The 7,918-nt window shown below is 36.7% G+C and overlaps 1 non-coding gene across 1 annotated transcript; it reads left to right on the plus strand.

Annotated features, from left to right (window-relative positions):
- Positions 1-2,125: 2,125 nt before the first annotated feature.
- On the plus strand, positions 2,126-2,198 carry TRNAR-CCG (transfer RNA arginine (anticodon CCG)). The gene has a single exon. It is a non-coding gene; the product is annotated as a tRNA-Arg (tRNA).
- Positions 2,199-7,918: the final 5,720 nt, after the last annotated feature.

Genomic DNA, 7,918 nt, shown 5'->3' on the forward strand with positions numbered 1-7,918 from the left:
AACCCTCCCTTGTAATAATAGGACCAACAAATTCTCCTTTGCCCCACTCATTACTGGCTTGTCTGTCTTCTTCAACAACCATATAGGGTTTCATTTTCCACTCCTCAATCTTAGGCTTCCCTCTTATAAGGAGAGAATGATCTTTGTTATTCTCAAACCTGAGTCTATGGAAGATTATCCACATTTTTGGATTCCAATTCATCTCCAAACTGGACAGATTCATCCATCGTAGTTTGTATTTGTGTGGCAGGGAGTTTGTTGAGAGATCCCATGTTTGGAAGGGATACTCGTGGTCCATCGTGAAGCACATAAATTCCAATAGGCATACTACTTGTCTCCCCCTTCAGGGGAACTATCTACATCTGGCCCGTTAATGACATGGCCTTTGGAATCCTCTTTCATTTACTTTGCCCTTTCTTTACTAAGAAAGGAGCTTGCTAGAAGCCCAAACGTCTCATTTCTATGCCAAACATAATAGAAATTTTTGTCTGCTCCTCCATCTTCTTGCACAGCGATCTTTTTGTTTGCAAACTTCTCGGTTGTTCCAGACTTCTGTTCTTTAGGGCCATGAGTAGAGTAATTCTCTTCTACAGACCAAGAAATAATTTGCATTGTTCATCCCTCTTCTTGGCCAATGCACATGCCTCTTCTCCCAGTTGCAATAACCACAATATCATCATTACCTTTTGCACTGGTTGTCTCTTCCACAACATCTTCTGCCTCTTCATCTACTAGGAACTTTGCATGCTCTTTAGAATGAATAGTTGTAACATCCTATGAACTCTAGAAGCAAAATTAATTTGATCATTGAGGTTGGAACTAGAAATAAGAGAATTCATTCTATAATATGCTAGCATCAAACAGTTTACAAACTCGTCAATCTTATCTTCTCTTGTCCCTACAATTCTTCCATGACAACTTTCTTATGCACACGTGTGCACTCAAGAAGTATAAAGCTCAGATTTAAGAGTTTTTAAATCTTATAGTTCAGCTTGAGGCTTATTTTGTCATCCATCCCACTAGTGCCCATGGCGGATTCTTCTGCTCTTAGCGGCTGACATAACCTCATCTTCTATCGAGCCCAAATTTCCAAGAAATAAATTGATGATAAAATCAACTTCATCGTCTTCCTTCTCTCCTCTAGCCTCACCTTGGCTCTGATAGCAATTGTAAATAATTAAATGACTAGATCAAAACCAATAAAGGAAGAAGACAAAATACAAGAACACAAGATTTATTGTGGCTCGACAAAACTTGCTTACGTCCACATTCTAATAGGGAATACTTTATTAATCAATACCCAATACAATTCAGTACACAACTGCACACATGTATTTATACATTCAAAACAACTATTAAGTGAAGAGTCATGGGAAGCTTAACAGTCACAGTGACGTTGGACTTCATATCTCAATAAGTACAATAGATTTGAAGTGAAGTTTTGAAATGACACTTTTTGACCACTTCACAATTTGACTTCTACATAAATTATCAGTACACAAAGTTAGCTGAACTGCTACAGAGGTTGCACTCATGAGAAGACCAACCATAACTGCAGTCCCACACTACTATTAGCAATTACGTCAATCGTCCTTCCTCAAAAGCTCGGATTAAATGTCCCATGCGCCGCAAGAATATATGGAATAAGTATGAAGCATCCCATACGAAAACAAGTTGAACCAAAGAATATCGTATAACTGGTATAAGATGCCAACTCGTACTCTTAAAGAGAAGAAGAAACTGAAATGCATGAAATTGAGACGATCAAAAGATACATATAAATCTTCCAGATTACTAAAATCCTCCCGGCTATCATTATATTGTCAACAGTCCAACTAGAAAGCAGGTCTGCCATTCCATTGCCGTCCTTCCGGACAAGTGTAATTGTAAAATCTTTAAATGATTGGATATAGTATTTTATTTAAAGCTGATTCCCTTTATTAACCTGATTTTACAATATAAGTGTGCATTTTCCTATATTTCTTTAGGAAAGGCGCTTCTTTGTATTTGGAGATGGAGAAGATCGCTATAAAATCAAGGAAGGTGGTAAACTAATTTGGAATTTAGAATTGAAAAAACCGGTTTCATTCTACAAATAATTTAATATGTAATAATCAAACGTCTCGACCGCGTGGCCTAATGGATAAGGCGCTCGCCTCCGGAGCGGGAGATTGTGGGTTCGAGTCCCACCGTGGTCGTGTCAATTACGATATGCGTTTTCCCTTACATATCAGTTTTAGTTTTCTTCAACGCCAGCTTCTGTTTTATATGTTATGATCGATAAATTGTTATAACTATTTAGTATGTAGTGCGTCAAATTATGTATCTGAATTTACTTGGCATTGATTCAAGATGAAAATTGAAAGGTTCATCTATTTTATTTTGTTGGAACACAACTTTAAATGTATTTTTAGGTGGTATACAAATGTATGTAAGTGGATTCACAAACAAACATGGCAAGATATAGTATGCTAGTGGTCAATGAGAAAGTTATGAATTCCATTGGAAAGGTATGTTCTCTTAAGTGATTCATGTTGAAGATATTGACTATACTATCTATCAAATTTCATTATGCTAATTAATCTATGGAGATAAACACAAATTCTACCAAATCTATGGAGATAAACACAAATTCTACCAAATTTCAATAGATATAGACACAAAATCCACCAATAACAAGTTTTGCTATATGGTGTGATTTGTGTAGTGCAACAAAGTGATCACCCTAGTAATCCACGTTATCCTAGGTAAGCAACAATTGAGAAAGTATAATCAACAAGATGATCATGCTAACAAGTTGTGTTATGCCAGATGACCATTGCTCAAAAATGATGATAATAATTAGACAAACAATGCTTGCTATGCTGGATGATTAAAAGGTTGGTGGAGATAGTGCTCAAAAATGATAATAATAATTAGACAAACAATGCTTGCTATGCTGGATGATTAAAAGGTTGGTGGAGATAGTTTGATAACCATTCCTCGAGGGGGGTTATATGTAACACAACATCACCACTTCAAGGGCACATCAATAAATGACTACAAGTAATGAGGAAGTTTCATTTGATCTTCTTTAAGATGTCAACAAGTCTCTATATTGACATCTTAAGGGATATATAGATTCAAATCAAGGATAAACCACCTTCAATACCAAGGACATACCCTTTCTACAAATTTATGCATTCCAAGGAAAGAATAATTTTATAAAGGATGCAAATTTTTAGGCAAGGAAGCAATCATTATAAAGAAAATATTTGCAAGTATAGAAGGGATCTTTATCAAGGATATGTTTCTATCAAAGGGGTTGGAGGAGAGCTCTATCTAAAGGTATATACCTCCATAAATAAAGGAGATATTCGAATAAAGACATCATCTTCAATAATAAAAAGGGAAGTAGATCAAGAATGCACACCTTCCCAATTTCTAGGAGAGTAGGTTCTTGATCAAGGATTGCACACCTTAAAAGATATATGTTATCAAAAAAATATCCTAACCAAGGATACACACCTCTAGAAAGGGATAAGATCATCATGAAAGACAAACAACAAAAAAGGAAACTAATTAAATAAGAGACATGACTCATCAAAGGTGTTGGTCCTATTTTTTATAGGCTATAAAATTTTGTTATATCCCTCGAATGGGTATCCTTTTGTCTTACAGAAGGTTTGTGTTGTTCATGACCTCTTAAAGTTTCTTTTGGTAATTAGCTTTCAATACTATGAAGTTGCGACTAAAAGGGATTTTGGTCATGGATGCTACATTGCGGTGGCTTCCTAGACGGTGATATGCAAGGTTGTGATGTTGTAGTTCATTATGTTGTTTTGACATTGTAGCTTCTTTATGGTTAAGTGTGGTAGTTGTGAGGTAGTTGCGAGGTGGCGATAATTGGGTAGCAACCATGCACATTGTCTCTATTGTTAAAACTATGGTACATACTTAAGTTGCAATGTTGCAATTGCCTTTGAAAACATATTAAGCGCTACACCATTGCAATTTGTTCAAGCAAAAGGAACTTAAGTTACAAAATGATGACAAGATGATTAAATGCAACTTCACTAGGATAATGGTGAACGTGCATGTTGTTACATGGTTCAATCTATGCAAGGAAAATAAAAAATCAATGGTGAAATGTCCCTTTTTCTGATTTTATATGATATTTCAAGCCTCTAATCAGATTTTCAAAATCAAACATCCAATATTACAAAGATCCACCAATTTCTCAATAAACCCCAAATCGGGTATGTCCAAAATAGTGCCAAAAACTTCACAACTTCACAAATTATTAATAAATCTGAAAATGGACATTTTTACAAAAATTTCAGCAGCATAACGGCCTACAAAATGACATTTTCAGATCTGTATAGCATTTACACAATAGCTCACAAACGTAGGACAAAAACTATGCTCATTGGGCTCTCGAAACTAACACAAAAATGCCCGAAAACACCACAAAAACATTAATAATTTATCTCAGAAGTTTAACCATGTCCCAATACATATATTCAGCTCTATTTTAACATTTTAAAGTCTAAAATACAACAGAAACCCAAACTGATATGAAATACTCAACTGAAAACACCAAACTCTTACAAAAAACACACCCGAAAACCCACAAATTTGCACTGTTCAGCACAAGGGAAAACTGTGCATGAGCTTGTGCATGGAATGGCTTCAAACTCCCATCCTTAGCCTTCCTGAAAACATGCAAACTCTCATCCTTGGGTCTCCTTCTCCACAAGTTTGGCAGCCTCTGAAGAACAACAAAGCAATAAGCGAAAATCAAGTTCTGGAATGAGCCCAAAATGCCTCCAAATCCCTTAAAAGAGGGCATAACCCTAACTCACGTCCAAGAGGGGTTAATAAAAAATATTTTAATACTAATTTTTATTTATTAGTCCATTGGTTTCCAAAGATTAGCCCCTTTTGCTGAAACTTCACCTTTTTTGGGCCTGCCTGCGTTAGCAAAGATTATTATTTTTAAATATTTGAAAAGGGGACATGATAACTCCTCCCCTCCCAAATATTGCTTGTCCTCAAGCAATGAAGATTGGAATGTTCAAGAATATGTGCTCCTTCCCAAGTTGCATCCTCCAGTGGTAATCCTTTCCATTTGACCAAATGCTCTATGATGCTCCTATTTCTCAATCTTTTCTCTCTTATATCCAAAATCTCTTCTGGTATCAAAACTAATTTCCCTTCATCATCAAGAGGTGGTAATTCTGTAGATACTATGGTCTGTTGACCTAGAACCTTCTTCAGGCAAGATACATGGAAAACATTATGTATTTTGTTGTTTGGTGGGAGCTCCAATTCATAAGCTACCTCTCCTACCTTCTTGGTGATCTTATAAGGCCCATAGAACCTTGGCTTGAGTTTCTCTGCCCCACTCCTCTTCAAGGTTCTTTGCTTTGGCTGCAACCTGACAAATACCAAATCTCCCACCTCAAAAGATCTTTCAGTCCTTTTCCTATCAGCATACAATTTTTGTTGGTTCTGTGCATGTTGTAGATTATCCTTGAGGGACCTTATTATGTCTTGGCTTTGCTTGATGAAATCACTTGCTGCAGGTACTCTGCTATCTGAAAGTACTAAATCAACAAAGGAAAGGGCGTCATAACCATAAAGAGCACGAAAAGGATGCATACCAATAGACATGTGATGAGATGTATTGTAACAATACTCCCCTAGGTGCAACCATTTCACCCAAGCATGTTGTTGATTTGAAACATAGTTCCTCAAATATCCCTCTATCCATTTATTAACTATCTATGTTTGTCCATCTATTTGAGAGTGATAGCTAGTATGGAAGTGAGTTCAGTTCCTGCCAAATGAAAGAGCTCCTTCCAAAAAGAGCTGAGGAATCTACTGTCCCGATCACTGACAATGTTTATAGGCAAGCCATGTAATCTAAAAATCTCCTTGAAGAACAATTCGACCACTTGTGATGCCTTGAAATCAGATGTGATAGGAAAGAAATGTGCATACTTAGTTAATCTATCTACCACCACATATATGCAATCCTTACCTTGAACCTTGGGCAACCCGGTGATGAATTCAATGGAAATACTTTCCCATTTTTGTTCAGGAATAGGAAGTGGTTGCAACAACCCTGCAGCAAAATTTTGCTCACTCTTGCTTTGTTGGCATACCATACATTCCTTAATGTGTTTAAGGACATCCTCCTTCATACCCTTCCATGAAAACCGCTCTCAAATTTTCCTATATGTCTTGAAGTATCCCTGGTGACCAGCCAAAGGTGTGTCATGAAAGGCCCTCAATATCCTCTCCTTAGTTTTTGATCCTGGCAGTAAGAAGATCATGTTCTTGTAATAAATCAATTCATCAACAACCTTGTACCTGTCACCATCCACTAACTTATCCAAAATCTTGGTGGCAAAGGAATCTTTAGCATACTCTAAAATTATGGAGACTTTCCAATGAGCAGAGATAGATGTTAAGGAACACAGAGTGGGCTTTCTTGAGAGAGCATAAGCAACCACATTATTCTTTCCTTTCATGTATTCAATATCAAAATCATAAGCTTGCAATTTTCTTACCCATTTTTGTTGACGATCATTCAAATCCCTTTGGTTCAAGAAGAACATGAGGCTATTATGGTCTATCTTTACAATGAATCTCCCACATACCAAATATTGTCTAAACTTATGAAGTGCATGCATGATTGCCAACATTTCCTTATCATAGATGGAGTAACCTTTCTCTGATTGATTTAGTTTTCTACTCTCAAATGCTATTGGATGTCCCCTTTGAGTTAGGACAGCCCCTATACCTTCTCCAGAAGCATCACATTCAACAACAAAAGGTAAAGAGAAATCTGGAATTGCAAGCATAGGGCATGAACTCATTACCTTCTTAAGCTTATCAAATGTTTTTTGTGCCTCTTCTGTCCAAAAAAAAGCTCCTTTCGTTGTCAAATCAGTCAAGGGGGTAGCAAGCTAAGAAAATCCCTTGGCAAATCTCCTATAGTAGCTACACAACCCAAAGAAACCTGTCAACTATGTAAGATTAGTGGGTGGAGGCCAATCCAAAATTGCCTGAATTTTTTGTTGATCAACCTATACTCCTTTAGAACTTATAATATGTCCCAAATATAGGATCTCTATCAAACCAAAATCACATTTAGATAGCTTAGCATAGAAAGATTGCTACTCCAAGATTCCCAAAATAGTGTCTATGTGCTTCAGATGCTCTTCCCATGTTTTACTGTAAATCAAGATATCATCAAAAAATACCAAAACAAATTTTCGAAGATGCTGGCTGAATACCTTATTCATACAAGATTGGAATGTTGCAGGTGCATTAGTGAGGCCAAATGGCATAACAAGAAATTCAAAGTGCCCATAGTGACATTTAAAGCAGTCTTTTCCACATCTTCACCCCTCATTCGGATTTGATGGTACCCTGATCTTAAGTCAATTTTTGAGAAGTATACAACACCATGTAACTCATCAATGAGCTCATCTATGCATGGTATGGGATACCTATTTTTTATGGTCTTCTTATTTAGAGCCATGTAGTCTATACACATTCTCATTGTACCATCCTTTTTCTTGACAAGTACCTCAGATGATGCAAATGGACTGGAGCTAGGCCTTATGAATCCCATGTCTAGGAGTTCCTTAATAGTTTTTTCAATTTCTTCCTTATAACCTCTTGGATGGCGGTATGGGGTTGTTATAACTGGTTTGGCACCCTGTTTTAACTCTATAACATGCTCAAAACCTTTATCTGGTGGTAATCCTGGAGGCAAGTCATTGAAAACTATACTATGCTTATCAAGAATATTTTGAATTTCAAAATGGAAATTACTTTGATTCTTTGGAGAGCTTGTTGGATGGATTATGAATCCTACTGCCCATGCTACTTGTCCTCTTCGAAAAGTCCTCTCCATCCTCTT

This window comes from Cupressus sempervirens, chromosome 11, assembly GCF_028749045.1.
Source record: "Cupressus sempervirens isolate cs-2001-9-10 chromosome 11, ASM2874904v1, whole genome shotgun sequence".
In the NCBI taxonomy this organism is placed as follows: Eukaryota; Viridiplantae; Streptophyta; class Pinopsida; order Cupressales; family Cupressaceae; genus Cupressus; species Cupressus sempervirens.